A 16,546-nucleotide genomic window follows, 5' to 3' on the forward strand; every position below is an offset into this window, starting at 1 on the left:
GTACCAGTTTAGGACAGCTCCTATTTCTAACGCACTTTCTCCGCTTCCCAGGCTCTTTGCTCCGTGTGCACAGAGAGCTGAGGACTTCTGTGAGCTTCTGGGATACCTTTCCAGCCACTTGCTTGTGAGAATAATGGTGTCTGGAGACAAATGTTTCATGTGTTTGCACATAAGAATTTCACAAAAGCCCTGTGCGCTAGACATCAGCAACTTTTTCCCAGTAGGCTAGGAAATGGCAAATGTAGGGGAAAAAACAGTTCCCTAAAATACATAAATAAACGCATCAAAGAAGTAGCTGTTGATTGTGGGCAAGCTCCAAAGTGGCTACCGAAAGCACACTGTATTAACTCCTAGAAAAGGAGCCAGGCCTTCCAGATAAAAATGGCAGGATGAAACTGAAGATGCATATTTATTTCTACTTATTTCTTAAGACTCAAAAATTATAATAAATAATATTAAAATTCATAAATTTGAGTACATACAAGGGCAGATGACAGGTCTATTATTTTGAAGCTAAAAATTTCATACATGCATGAGTACTGACCTAGAAGACCATAGAAAGTAAAATCTAAGCCTGTGATAGAATAAAGCAGAAAGGTCAATGAATCTGTTGACTATAAACCTCAAAGGTCAATAAGTCTGTTGACTATAAACCTCAAAAGGCTTGGGAAAAGAAGGCAGGGGTGGAGGTAACTACTCTGTATCCAAGGGGCATTGAATACAAGTTATGAGGGCTCCTTTTTTTGCTTGGATCATATAACCTGACATGCAACCATGTACCACCCTGACCTCTTTCATCTCTGAGACTGGAGTATTCTTCTAAGTGGAAAATGACATACTCCAGAGAAAAGCCTACTGAGAGTGACAATCACAGGTCTCAGAATAAAACAGCTGGCTTGCTGGCTGATCATCTTGTAGGGAAACCTACCAGCCGACAAGGCCCTCCACCCCCAAATCAGATTTTCCAAAGTGCGTTTTCGGTATCTTTTCTATGGTTCCGCCCTCTACTCCCTTGTCTTCTGGTGGACTGCTTTTCAGCTCAAATGTCCGTGTTCTCCTGGTTCACAGAGAGTGAGCATATCATTCACCCATGTCCCCCATGTTTCTCCTAAGTACCTGTGTTACAACATCTTAATAATTTCATTATTTGCTTTAGCTATCTCTTCCTCCTCATTGGGCCCTGGACCTCTCAAAAGTAGGGCTCGTATTATGTTCAGGTCTGTTTTCTCTTCCCACCCTCTATCCTAATGCCTGGAGCAGAGATGAGATGTGACACAGAATATATTTAATGTCAGGGGAATGCAGTAGGAATTTACATTATCTGACTTCAAAGAGTTATCTTTGAAACTTGAGACATTATGGTTACAAAACAAAATTTATTTTCCCAAGAAATAATTGAGACCATGTATAATGCGATGTGGCCATTTTAATTAAATAATCGAGCAACAGGAACTTTCATTCATTGTGGGTGGGAATGTAAAATGATACATCTACTTTGTAAAACAGTTTGGCGATTTCTTAGAAAACTAAACAAACTTTTATCATATGATCCAGCAATCTCATGTCTTAGAATTCACCCAAAGAGTTTGGAAATGTATGTCTACACCAAAACCTGTCTGTGGATTTTTGTGGTAGCTCTGTTCATAATGTTCCAAACTTGGAAACAACCAAGACATCCCTCAGCAGTGAATGGATAAATAAATTGTGGTGCATTCACACAATAGGATACTATTCAGTATTAAAAAGAAACAAGCTATAAGGTCATGAACAGACATGGATAAAACTCAAGTGCATATTTCTAAGTAAAAGAAGTCAATAGGGAAAGCTACACACTGCTTGATTCCAACCATGTGACGTTCTGGAGAAGGCAAACTATGGAGACAATAGAAAGATCAAAGATTGCTGGGGGAGGGGCAAGAGGAGAATGAATAGGAAAAACACTGGGGATTTTTTAGTGCAATGAAAATTCCCTGAATGTACTGGGTACATGTCATTATAAATTTGCCTAAATTCATAGAATATGAATCACCAAGAATAAACTCTAATGTAGATTATGGACTTACCGTGATTATGATGTATCAATGTAGGTTCACAAATTGCAGCAAATGCAGCATTTTGTGGGGGTGTTGGTAATGAGGGAAGTGGAGTGTGTGTAGTAGTAGGGGATGTATGGAAAGTTTCTCTACCTTCCTCTCAGCTTTGTTGTGAACTTAAAACTTCTCCCTGAAATAAAGTCTTAAAAACAACAAGTGAAAACACCAAGAACTCCTCTGCCTAGAAATTAACATTATTATGGTCCATGTGACTGAAAAACACATAAAATTATGCAAAATTGACAAATGACTTAATTCTTTTTATCGGGCAATGTCTGTGAGTATGAACGCTGCTTTTGTCTTAGAACCTTTAAAATGAATATTTTAATAGCAAAATATTGATGGCGTTATGCTTATATAAAACATTTTCTAAATGTATTTATATCTAAGCTTGCTTTAGTTTAAATCCCTTCACTGGAAACATACACATTCAGTTTATACTTAAGTTTATTCTAATCTCAGAAAGTAGTATTGCATTAGCATTGTGAATACCACTGGAAAATACACCAGTATGAATGCCTTGCAGTGCAGCCTCTCAACCAAGGCACATCTAAAAGAAGCTTGAGTTTTTGAAGTCATCATTTTTATAAACATCTCCAGGTATTGATCCTTGCCAACATTTTCTTTACAATTTAAAAAATATCCTTTAAATTTTAAACAGGCTATATGTTTATATCAGTTAAAAATCATCAAGCATTAAAAGGTATGCGATAAAATCTCTTTCCTCCCTTTCACTGCCTCAATGCATTTCTCAACTATATAATATATATGTGAAAGTAACTAGGATAAAAGGTGTGTGTGGGTAAAGGAGAAATCAGTCCTGATGAAAGAATCAGAGAAGACTCTTGTTGGGAAATGTGGGTAGGCAAAATAGATTTTGCAAAGCAGACTTAAAGGGGGAAAGGTCATAGTGACCCTTGAGTTTGGAGTCTTCTGGGGATCTTGTGAGCACATGGTAAGGGCAGAGAACAAGTCTTGAGGTGATACTCCACAGCATGAAATACAACTTAATAAGCAGACTCAGAATTTAAAAAATTTTAAATTTATTTATCTTTAGAGGGGAAGGAAAAGAGAGAGGGAGAGAATATCAAAGTATGGTTGCCTCTCGTGTGTCCCCTGCTGGCAACTGGCCTGCAACCCAGGCATGTGCCCTGACTGGGAATTGAACCACAATCATTTGATTCACAGGTCTGCACTCAATCCACTGAGCCACACCAGCCAGGGCACAGACTCAGAATTTATAATTTTAAAGATCTTAATGCTCATTAAGATCACTTTGCAAATGAAGAAACCAAAGACAAGAGAAATGAAAGGATACCTTTGACGTCCCCGAGTTATGGGCTGGGCCTCAGACTGTGGATTCCTGGTCAGTGTTTTCCCACTGTTCACACTCCTTCTAGAAGTCACTAGTCAAACTGAAAGATGGTTTTGGGTGCCAGGGAAAGATGTGAAAGGGATCTGGGATACACGGTTAGATCTATAATCAGGACATATTGGAGGAAAGAGAAGATAAGTGCAGGAATCAGGCAAAATCTAGGCTATCTTAAGAAAAAGCTACACCAATTCCATTTTGGGGTCTCACAATGCCTTGGGTAACTAGCACGTTTACTAGAATGCTTTCTACCCTCTGGTGTAAGGAAAAGTTTGGATATGCTGTGTGGGTGCATGGGCGTGAATCGACAAGACCTACCAATCTAATACGAAGGTCCAACTTTGCTCTCTTAACTCACCCTGACCATGTCGCAAGTTGCTTTCATTTTAGGACACTCACACAAAAGGCCACTCCTCCCAAGGTCACCTCTTAGGAAGGATAATAATAATTTTAAACCAAGGAGCACCTAATGTAGGCATAAAATCAACACATGTAATTTAGCAATCAGATAAACTCGTTGCTATGGGCTTCATTTCGTATCAGCACATAAGTACAGCCTTTCACATTTTATCACTTTTTCACCCTCTTTCATCAGCAGCTGAGTGTGTTTCAAGTTCATCTTTTGTATAAGCAATCAATTCTCAGGAAAACTGGCTGTCAAGTCTACAGCTTGAGGAAAATAAAAAGAAAGAATGTCAATAAGCTTCCTGCTGCTCTGTCCTTTATAAATGTTAAAATTTATGCCTGCTACCTATTTTCTGAAGCTATGCAGTTGGCTTTCAGAAGGGAAAAAGCTCATGAACTGTCCATTTTAAAGATCTTGGCTTTTACCTCTGGGAGTAGCTGGTTAGGTTTTTAGGTTCTCTCATTTGAATTAAAGACAAATTAGAATAAAGAGGGATCATTACATCCAGTGGCATTATGCCTCTGATTTTATTATTGCTTTAGTCTTACTTGGTATGGTTGCCTTCCAGTTGAACAGGCAGGTAGAGGGATGCATAGCCGACATGCCAGAGTGACCAGAAGAAGTATAATTAGTTCATAATTGGGTTTTTCTATTTAGTACTAATTACCATGCAGCAGAATTGTTACAGTTTAAAAGTGGTGAAAATAGTGTCCATATTTGGGAGCTTTTTGATGAAATGCATATGGAATTCTGTGATGGTGAAAGCTCTGTGGTGATTCCAGACACAGTAAATTTAGCGATAATTTTCATTGCCATACAATCAAACACTTACCTCTGGGAGCTGAAACAAACCCATAAACCAGTTGGTTTTTGTTACAGCCATGCTCTAAGCAAAGGTCTTCAAGTGCTACCGAGAAATTTACTCTCGAGAGACTGAAATTCTGAGGTTTTGGAGAGTGCTGTGTTTGGTCAACGCCTAATCTGAAAGTCAATGGAATTGACTTTTAAATTTGAAGTTTGATAAACTTGAAAATGTGAACTTCATGAAGTTAGTAATTTGTCAGTAAATGGAATAAAGAGAAGCAGAAGATCCCGTGACTTCATTAATTATCTTCTGACAGTGTAAGGCATTCATTCAGTATATAATTCAGTGTTCTGCAGCAACGGCTTGCTATAGTGGATCAATCATTGAAAAAAAAGGATGGAAATATGCATAAGAATAAATTGTGAGAGTTCAAGAAAGTGTCATCCTTGAGGGCTTTAGAAAACCAAATACACTTTCATAAATATTCATATTTACTAAAAAAATCATATACGCCTCTAAGAAGGTAGGTTATGAGTAGAAAGAACAATGAAAGCCATGTGATTACTTCTTTTGACTTCTCTATTATGTTCCCTATTTGCTTAAAATTTATCTCACCTTGAATAAGTAGCTCCATTCTCCAAGCCTGAGTGTATCTTTCTATGTAGCAGGAGAATAATACTGATTACACATAGAGGTGAGCCCAGGACAGGTAATGGCAGCTGCTGTGTTTGCCCCAGAAGTGAAAGGTCCCAGCCCTGGGCCTCCATGACCTGGAAGCGAGCCCCCTCTGTCCACCCTTGATGGCAATCTTACAGTTCACATCTTTCTTTACCGCTTCGGGGTTAGGTGGCAAGCATTAACTTTCTTCCAACCTCTTCATCAAAGAAGCTTGATTTTTGCAATTGTTTTGAATGTAAGAATAATGACTTGTCTATTTAGGAACTGGCAACCAGAGGCAAGGAGTCAGGCATGGTCTGTGTCTGTTTTATATTTTTAAAGTATCGCAAACCAACCCATCCAGAAACAGAAAATCAAGAATATGAAGAACATGTGGCTATGACTATACAGACCTGTAACCCCTAAAATATTGACCATATGGTCTTTAACAGTTTGCTAGCCCTGCTCTAGGGGGTTATATAACTTTCTAGGATCCTAGAATGAGAATATTAAATAATGTAATTTTATTCTTTATTGTTTCAAGTTATTGTTGTGAAGTCCTTTCCTCCACTTCAATCTGTTAATGTTTGCAATCAGAGTTATAGTCACGCATGCTTCAAGGATGCTCTGTTTGTTACATTATAAAGGCAGCTTATTGCATGTCAAATGTTTTAGGATACTCATCACACTCTGTCATGTAGTTTGGGACTCTTAGGTTGGTATACAGATATATTCCTTAGACGCTCGATGTTAGAGCCAGTCAGTTACTGGGGTGGCAGTTGGCCAACAGGAAAAAAAAGTATATGATGTCAAGAGGTCTTATTAGAATTGCAACTTTACTTCTCATTCACTGTGTGACCTTGGCCAGTGTGGCCAAACTTTCTCAGCTTCACTGTCCACACTAGCTATACAGCTAAGAACACCTGCCACAGTGTGTGACTTTTAAGTGGAACATGATAGTTGAAGCATCTTGCTCAGTTTCTAAAGCACAGACTCTCAAAAAGTATTACTGGATTCTGAATCTGAGGTCAAATCAGTGAATGAACATTCACAGATTTAACTCCAAGTTGAACTACGCAATAATAACACTCAGTAAGGAATTGATTCATTCCTTTCATTTACATTAATCTATATCATTTTTTCTTACAGCCTTTCTATTGGCTTTTTTTTAGACATGCCAAATTTTCTGACATATGTGGCTGTCTATATTCTATACTAAGAGAATCTTCATCTTAAAATTTTACTTAATATGTAAATGAGCTCTTTTATCAGGCAAATTATTTTTAACAGAGAGGCAACTTTATGAATTATTTAAGGAGATATCAGCGAATATTTGTGCAAATACATTGTACAATGCAGGGTTATTGAGAATTTCCAGAGAATGTATTTCTTCCCATCTATACATTTATTTTTTAACATGGCTGTGTTTGGAAACATGCTAAAGGCTTGGTAGCGGTAATTACTAGTGGCTTTCTAATAGCTATTGTCTCCCTTTCTCTTTAGCAACATAACCCTTTTTTTTTTACCTTGGTATATTGGCACCTAGGAAAAGGCTCCAGTGCCCCACCTCCCTTGCAGTACATATGATTGTGTGACTAAGTTCTAATTGATGGGATGGTGGCAGAAAATTTGTGTGGGGATTTTTAGGTAATTTCCTACAAGATCATGGCTAGATCCTCCTTCCTGCTTTCATCCAGCTTGCTGCCTGGAATGAAGATATAGATGGCTGGAGCTCTAGCAGTCATACTGGAACATGAGGATAATCATTATACCATAGAGAAAGGAGTTGGAGAACTGCAAAGTGCCTGGGTTTCTGAGGTATTGAAAGTTTCCATGGTACCTATGTTCACTTTATGTGAGATTGACAAAGTAACTTGTATCTTGTTTTAGTTATTACTATTTGTTTTATTTTGTGCTGTAGATAGTAGAATTTAATCTTATTTCATATAGTTGTCAACAAATTCAATTCATTTACAATAAAAATATTAATTTATATTAAAAGTTGGAGCATATTGATTCTGTAGCAGGGATCATAAAAATGTATTTAAATTCATGTCTTGAAATTGTTTTCAAATACATCATATACACCACTACAATACTATAGTATATGTGTTCATATATCCACATATGTATAATGGCTATGATGCAAAAAAAAAACCTTTCTAGATCATTGTATTGAATAGCATGAAACCCCATTTGTTGTGTCTGGTCTTGGGCAGAACTTATTAGCCAATCAGGAATCTTATACCTATCAAGCAAAAGTAAACATCACCCAGGTACATTTCTGTAGCACAAACCAACTTCACTGTAGAAAGAATTACAGAATTCTGCTAAAAATATGTGGATTATATTATTTTGAAAGAAAAATGATGTTTTCTACTCGATTTCTATCTTGTTCCTTTCCTTGCAGCAGTACTTGGCAGGTGACACTAATTCATAACTGTTACCAATGAATAAAACTGCTCCTTAACAGTCATAGAGTATGTTTTCTATAAGCTATAGAATATAGCTGTTCCTCTGCAAGTAAAAAACCTTCACTGGCCATATCGTTATTTAAAATATTGGTTATCTGTGAATTTTCACAACCTGGTTAGGTGAAGATGTTAGATCCATATGTGAAATTAGAAAAAAATGCACATGTACAATAATGCCCATTATGATGTTTGTGCCATTACAGAGATCAATGGATTCAAAGTGAAGTGCAAATTACTTATAATCATATTAAAATAGCCAACTGTTCTAAAATTAACTCAAACTATAAGCATTAGTTTTATGAAATAATAAGCAACTCTTTAAATATATGATGCATAGAAAACTTAAGTCAGATTACGTACATGCTAGAGGCAGAATGAGAATTCGAATTTTCTCATTGCCAAACCTCTCCCTTGGATACACTGTAAGGGGTTTTAGAAATGATGAATTATTGATGAATGTCAATACTGTTGTTGACTCTTCTGAGCAAGAGATTTAAAATTCAATTCTAACTTGCACAAAAGATTTGGAATTAATTATAGACACCTGCCAATTCCTTCACTCTGCCCTTTACCCGAGGACATTATCACTAACCCTCTGTCATTAGTGTTGCTATGACATTCTGCCCCCAACCGGGTTCTACTGCTCACCCATCAGAGCCGACCTATCATCCCTTCTGCAGCCCAGAGGCTGCAAATGACATGGAATCAAATCAAATGTGAGGAAATAAGAACCCTGAAGTTGTAATGAAACAACTGGCATTGGTATTTTAGATTCTCTGGCTCATTAATAAAAACCTTGCACTTGCTGTTACTATCCTAAAGCCTATAAATATTAGAAAAGTTCAAACACTCCTCAGAAATATCAACACCGTCTACAAATAAGTTATTTGCAAAGTTACCAATAGTATAGAACCACAGGAGATGGAAAGACAGAGAAATCCCTGGAGAAAAATTAGTCGCAATGGATATATTGTGACTAGTCGGTTTGGGAAAAACTCAAAGAAAAGCACTTAGGAGGTAATTTTATAAAGAGGAATGATGTTCTGAACAATTTCTGGTTATTTGTTTCTACCAGTAAGAACTTTTAGAATAAAGTCACATGAGAGAATGGTGTCCAATGGGAGACTGGTTTTAGTTTTTTTGCAGGGTCCTCCACCTTCCCCCACAGCTTCGTAACAGCCTTCAGCACCTTTTGGACTTCGTTCCATTGTCACTGTCTCTGTGTTTCTGGGCAGTATGCTTTCTTCATAAAGAATACAAGTGTATTATGTGCTTCGGTATCAGATGACCCACGCTGTTAACCATTTCTTTTTGTATGTTGAGTGCTTAAAATGAAGAGGTTGTATGGTTTATTGATTAGTCAAAGATAAAATGAACTAATAAAGTAATACCTGGGAAATTTTCCAAGATCTGACACCATGGTGTGGCATAAAAAGGCAAAAGCTGCAAACAGGCCAAAGAGATACGGTATACTATGTACAGTGGAATGTTACTCTGCCGTTAAAAGAGTGAAATCTCACCGTCTGCAACAATGTGGGTGGGTCTAGAGGGCATTATGCCAAGTGAAATAAGGCAGACAGAGAAAAATAAATATGGTTTTATTTATAGGTGGAATCTAAAAAACAAAATTAAAGGACAAACAAAACAAACTCACTCATAGACACAGAGAACGAGCCGATGGTTACCAGATGGGATGGGGGTGGGGTGCTGGGTGAAAAAGGAAAACACAGTTACAGAAACAGTCTCAGGGACATGAAGCACAACCTAGGGAAAGTAGTCAATGATATTATAATGACGATGAATGGTGTCCGATGGGTTCTAGGCTTATTGAGGTGACCACTTCATAAGGTATATACATGTCTAATCACTATGTTGTACACCAGAAACTAATATAACATTATATGGAAAGATCAAGTAAAATATATATATTTTTTTACAAAAGCCAAAAGTTGGTGAGAGTTCACAAGTAAACAGAAGGCCAGAATCAGCAATTTGACAGGAATGATGTCAGTGGGTACAAAAAACCCAAAAGGACTGACCCAAGAGGAACAGTGATGCTACTGTCAGTAGTTATCATGCACAGATACTTTGTTTGGGAACTCTGTACCGTAGAATACGTGCACCATCCATGGCCATTAGAAGTGTGTCTCTGGGCATTCACATTAGTCTCAGGAAGAGACGGGGAACTGACTGCCAGAGGAGAATAGGAGCCAGGTTTCGTGACAGAGTTCCAGAGGGGGCAATTTGTCAGTGCCTTCTGGGGAGATTGAGAGGGTTCAGAATAGAAAATGTTTCTGAAGAGAGAAGGCAGCTACTGAGAAAGGAATTGAGTGACAAGTCTGCCTCCCTGGTGTGCAGAGATTACTTGCAGCTGCTGACCTTGGTGCCAGAGAAAGCAAAATTCACTTACATTTACTGGGAGAAGTAAGTGTAAGGCTCAATGTTTTGCAGAATTACTGGCTAATGAGTCCAGGAGCTAAAAGAGTGAAGATCATGGTGTGAAGTACAGGTCATTTAGAGTAAGTAATTTTCTGGCCCCAGCACTAAATCTTTCAGAGTTGAAGGGAGTTTGTTTTCCAGTGTTACTCACATAATCAATGGTTGTTGCATCTTTCATCTAGATTCTTCTGGTTAGGTATTTTACTGTATAAAAGTAGCAACTGCCCGCTGTAATACCTCTTTGGAATTTCTTAGGAGTCTCCAAATTCAGTGAAGCACTGGATTTATCATCACATAACTCAGACTCCTGAGTAATATCAACACAATAGTTACCGTCAAGTATAAATAACTTGGACTCTACAAACTCAGGAGTATTAGAAAGGTAATGTTTTCTTCTATATAACTCACTTAATTTTTAATTTCAATTGCCTCTCTTGTCCGAATGGTGAGGGGAAAAGGAACAAAAAGAACTATAATATTAATGTTGCAAGGGGTCCTTTACTCTCATCTATTCACAGATCTGTGATGCAATGGCTGGAGTGCAGGGCTCATTGGGCCCTCGGGCATTCATGGTCCTTGGCTACTCTTCCAAATCTCCTTCTCCACTGCATCCTTGGTTGGCCTGTCCCATCATTTATTAAGTAGCTTTATAGTCCTTCATATCAGTCCTTCATATCAGAGTGGCTCTTCATGTGCCACTCTTGGGGCATGAACATCTTGGCCAAAGTTGCCTATGGCCCTGCTCAGAACACACGCAATCATTCCTCTCTCGAGTCAAGTTGTCTTCTGTTGGCCCCGCTCCAATGGGCCGCAGACACGGTTGGTCTGAGGAGCCATCAAAGGCCTAGATCTCGTCTTTCCTTTGCTCACCCCAACTCTGCCACATTTTTTCAGATAACTACTAATTCTCTTACAAGTGGCTCTGGAGGGGTAAATAATGTATTCTCCAGAACGAGTTTTGGCTGTGCTACAAGGTGCAAGGAAGGTGGAAATTGAGGAAGTGCTTGAACAGGGTGGGAGGAGGTGACGTAGGAAGAAAAACAATAAATTAATATCATGAAATATTATTCAGCTTTATTTTTATTTTTTGCACATTAGTACAATAAGAAGAATGGTTGGCATAAATCATCATAATTACTCAAGAGCTGACAGCTCAATGACTTCCCTTTCAGATGTTAAACATGCTTTAAAATGCTTGAGATGAGTAGGTGGTTGTTACTAATCTCAATAAGCATTATTGTAGACGGAAACAGCAGTTAGTTGCAGGAGATCCAAAAAGGAAGAAAGAATAAATTTGTTTTAGATTTCCTCCAGGGCTTATTACTTTTTTATTTAAATGGGCGTTTCTGGTCATGATGGATTGAAACCAATGGCCCTTGCTACATAATTTAACATGAACTCCAGCTTCCTGAACACCTTTGATCTCAAACACCTTTCCTCTTGGTTATATAAGAGTCGACAATTTCAACATCTTTTCTTTATTTTCACATTTTGTGCTTCAACATGTTTTTGGCTGAATGACTCGATATGTGAATTTCTTTTCTGTGAACTAGTATGTTACCATTTAAAGTGAAAAAAAGAAAGAATAAAGAATACCATTCTTGCTCACCTAGAATCCATTCAAATGGGATTTGATTATTTTTTTTGTTGATTCTATACTATTTCCTGAAATTGTCTTTAATGAATGCTCTACTCCAGTTAAAAGTTTCATATTTTTTGTGAATGTGAAATCATACTTGGATATGCAAAGATACGTGTTTAAGGAAGTTTACCAAAATTGTTTACAATAATAAAATGCTGAAAATAATTTAACTGTCATTAATTAAAGACATAAAATGTTATTTGCAAATGACAGAATATAATACAACAGTCAACAAACCTATACGTTATAAAGGACATATTTTAAAAACATAAGTTTAAGTTAAGCACAATGCCATTTATAGAAATTACAAATACCATACTATTCATGGATATATACATTTGTATATACAGGTATGTCTGCATATGTAAGCATGCATTGTGTATTTTACATGTGTATTATACAAGTGCATTTATATACATATAATCACATATGCGTGATATATTTTATATATACATACAGACAGTATAAATATAAAACACATACAGGTGAAAAGTAGTTATTATATATGTGATATAATATATGCCACATGTGTGATATATAATTATATGCACATTTCTGTACATATACATATACACACATTGCATATAATATATGCAGTGTATATTTTATATATTCACATCATACATATATATCATATATATTTATATATAAACTTAGTTTAAATACATAAGAGCATGCAAATAAATACATTTAATAAATATAAGATAAATAATAAAACAAATAAATTCATAACAAAAGAGAAGTTTATATTATGAATTTATTATTATTATCTGCCTCTTCCTACTAGAATATAATTTCTAAAAAGCAAGGATTACTGCCTGTTCACTGATGTATCCTGAGTGCTTAGAAAAGCTCCAGGTATAAATAAGTAACCAAGAAATAATTGGTAAATGAATGCTATGCCACTAATCAAGAATTGTAATTAACATAATTCTTGGAACCTGAGATAGAAGAAGAAAAGACAACTTGCTTTGGGTAAATTGGGGTACAAAAGCATACTGTAGCATCAGGCAATAATTATTTATATAGTGATCAGGAACATTTTCTGGGTTAAATTAATTAAATCTTTTCTAGTCAGATACAGTACAAGTAGAAGTAATTAATTAGCTTGAAATTTCAGATTAACACATTTGTACCTAAATCTTACAATTACAGGTATGTGAATGGATTCTTTCATTTCTTTAGGTCAGCTAACAGTATCTCATTACTTTAATGGCCAGACCTCATTTCCCTTCCTTTCTTAGCTAGTCAGTATTCATCTCAAGTAATTTCCCAAGTTCTGAGGAAGTGGTAACCACCAAGAATTATTGGAGAACAGCCTCTCACGAAAGATGCCTCTGACATGAATTCCCATCCCAAAGGTAGACGATCACCCACTACCTTTATGGTTATTATTTTAGATACTCAGATATCATGACAATCAGACTATGCTTTTCAAAGCATGGCTTTACATAGTTATTAATATTACAATAAAGTATTTTGCCTAGCATCTTAATAAACTGAACTGCCTAAGGCCTTAATGAGGTGAAATGTGTCCAGTGGCTTTGAACTCTGTGTTCTAAACTCTTCAGGTATTGAAATAATTTGCATATTGTTTCGTCAGCCCACATCCGAACAATTCATTGAGAAGAGGGGATCGTTTTAGATTCTTCAGGAAAAATGTCAACTTCATCCTTGAGGAGCAGGCAATGGAATTGCTACTTGGAGTGGTTTTCAAAAGTGGTCTTGAAATTCTTTGACACTTTTCCCACTGAGACACAGGGGCTGTCCTTGTCCCTTTGGTCCTGGGCTCTGTGACTGCTTGACTAGCAGAATACAGCACAAATGACACTGTGCCAGTGAATTCTTAAGAAACGTGGGATTCCTGCTCCCTGTCCTCAGCCAGTGGCTTTTCACAGCCAACCACCATCCTCTGAGGAAGCTTATCAGTCACAGGGGCCAAGCCCTGTACACACATTCCAGCCAACAAACCCAGCCAAAGCCCTGGCCAACAGCCAGCATCGATCCCCAGATATGTGAGTAAGTGAGACATTGGATGATTTCAAACCCCCAGTTATTGAGTCACTCTAACCTCTTAGCCACCAGAGCTGACCAGGCACGAGCTCCGAATCTATTGCAGATTGGTGAGCAACAGAGGTAGTTGTGGTTTTAGACCAGTAAGTTTGGGATAGTTTGCCCCACTGCAATAGATAATGAGAACACTGCTTCGGATTCCCAGTAACTACTGAATTCATTCAGGCATATCTGTCATTTGTGTGTACTGGACTTTTCTGAGCAAGAAAAGCTTTACTCCATTTCCTTCAAGATACAAGCTGGGAGGTTTCTTCTTAGATGATTAAAGTTCAGGTTTGGTTAATGGAAGTGCTTTGTGAATGGACATGCTTAAGATGAAACGAGAGCAAAATAACCTAAAAGGTGTTCCTGGAGTATTGAGCAGGTTGAAGGGGAATCTAGGAATTTTAGAGAGTCTAGATTTTCAGCCATCGTATAACCAACCTTCCTTTGCAGAGAGAAACCTTCCACTCATTAGCTTCCTTCACACCCCCTTTGGCCTTAATTGAGTCTATTGTTGTGTTAGATAGACTGCTGCTTTAATAAGCCTTCTGTCACTCTTCAGGTAACTCCACCATTGTTTTCCTGTCCTTTTCCACATCCCACCTCTGAAAAGCGAGTTTGACTGGTTGAATGACACAAAGTCCTCTGCTTTGTTAGCTCCAGTGAGTACCACTGCTGGCCTGATGACAAAGTCGATGAACCGAAATCATGTGTTTTGTGAAGAGTGTGCATTATCAGGAAGATTCTGAGCTGTGCTAGCATTTTGTACTAGAATTAGAGTATCAAGTCTCTACTTGAATAAAGTATTCCGGATCCAACCTTTCTGCAGTTAATGACTTCACTTTCTTCTTTGTAGCTATCCAGGATTTACAGAAACAAAGGAAATTAAAATACAGGACTAATTAATAGAAGATTAAATCACCAAGGTATATAATTTGTAACAAGTTCAAACTTCTCTCATACACAAATATTTTTTTCCGTGCACAAAAATGTTTTAAAGATTAAGGAGAACTAGCAAACATTTCAGTTTTCAGCTCTCTGAATGCTTCTTACACCTAGAAGAAACAAGTTAAATGGTGTGATTCCATGCTGAATTATTTTCATTCTTGGTATTTATATGTTTAGCTGCTTGTAACATAACATTTAAAAACATATTAATTTAAATGGATTATGTAAGCAATGTGTATACTATATTCATTTTTAAATTTTTGTTTTCTTTTTTACAAATTACAAACTACATATTGTAGAAAGTCTAAAGAATAAATAAAACTATGGTTTCAACAGAGAAAATCTTCTGATTCACCAGCTCCCACCTGCCTCATTAAATCTTTTACAATTTGTTATGCTTTTCATGCTTGGTGCCTGAATTCACCTGCCAAATTAAATCTTCTCTGTGGGAAAATCTGTGAATCATTTTTGCATCACTCCTTTGGCATTCTTTAACCAAATAATGTGGCAAACAATTAGAATCAATTTGAAAAAGTTTATTTCAGAATCACATACTTCGTAATCCACAAAGTTAACCATCATCTCTGAAGCCATAACTAAATCTTGTTTTTTCTCTTATATACATGTCAACAGAATAAACTTCAGATTTACTTTGCAGTAATTGCCACAATATTTTAATATATACATTACACCTTTGTATTAATCATTTTAAATTGTCTAAGGATTTTATTTCAAGGAAATGTACACTGTTATTTTATGATAAATTGAAGCCTAAAAAAATTAAGCAAATAAATCTTCCACATGGATAAATAAAAAGAAGGAACCCAGGGATTCACTTCCGAGTTGACAATGATTAAGTAGATTTTATCATCGGATAGTCCAGGTAACTGCTGTATAAATAGTGGTGCTCCTATTCTGCCTATTTAAATACTGCCTCTTATTCACAGGGGAAAACTTTTTTCTCCATTGAATTCTTTTCCCAGAGACTTAAGAGACAAATTGAAGGAACACCTTAATTTATGTTTCGTCACAAATAACTTCTGTTGTAATTGAACCCATGAATTTATATTTTAGGATTTCCCAGAGGTGATGTTTAAAACAAACAAACTATTACCAGAATGACATTTTTATCATAACTGAAACTTGCTGTGATTTTGATAGTCTTATCAAATATTAGAACATCTTAAAGGAACAGTGGCTTTATTCCTAGTCAAGAGTGTATGCCATCCCTCAGGGAAAAACATGTTACCATAGTGTTTTGTACTTATTCTTACTGCAAGCTTTTATTGAGTACCTAGTATGTTCCAGGCGCTGTTCCAGGCACTGAGGATACACTAGGTAACAAACCAGATCTAGTGTTAGCTGTCATGGAACTTACATCTCAATGAAGGAAAGCAGAGAAAAGACAACATGACAATCAATTAAGGTAGTTGTGTGTATGAATAAAAATGGATAGTCAACAAACAGGATAATGAAATAGGGAGGGGCTTTGGAATGTGGATAGATTGGGGAAACCTCTTTGGAGGTGACTGCAGAATAATGATGGGAGAGGGTGGTAAGGAGCACTCAGGCAGAGGTAATCTGGATCTGATGTTGGACACATGAATGTTCTAGAGCAAGGGTTCCCCAATCTCTGGGCCACAGACCAGTATGGG

The sequence above is a fragment of the Artibeus jamaicensis genome, unplaced genomic scaffold, assembly GCF_021234435.1.
Source record: "Artibeus jamaicensis isolate MK-2021 breed Jamaican fruit bat unplaced genomic scaffold, CSHL_Jam_final scaffold_474, whole genome shotgun sequence".
NCBI classification, from domain to species: Eukaryota; Metazoa; Chordata; class Mammalia; order Chiroptera; family Phyllostomidae; genus Artibeus; species Artibeus jamaicensis.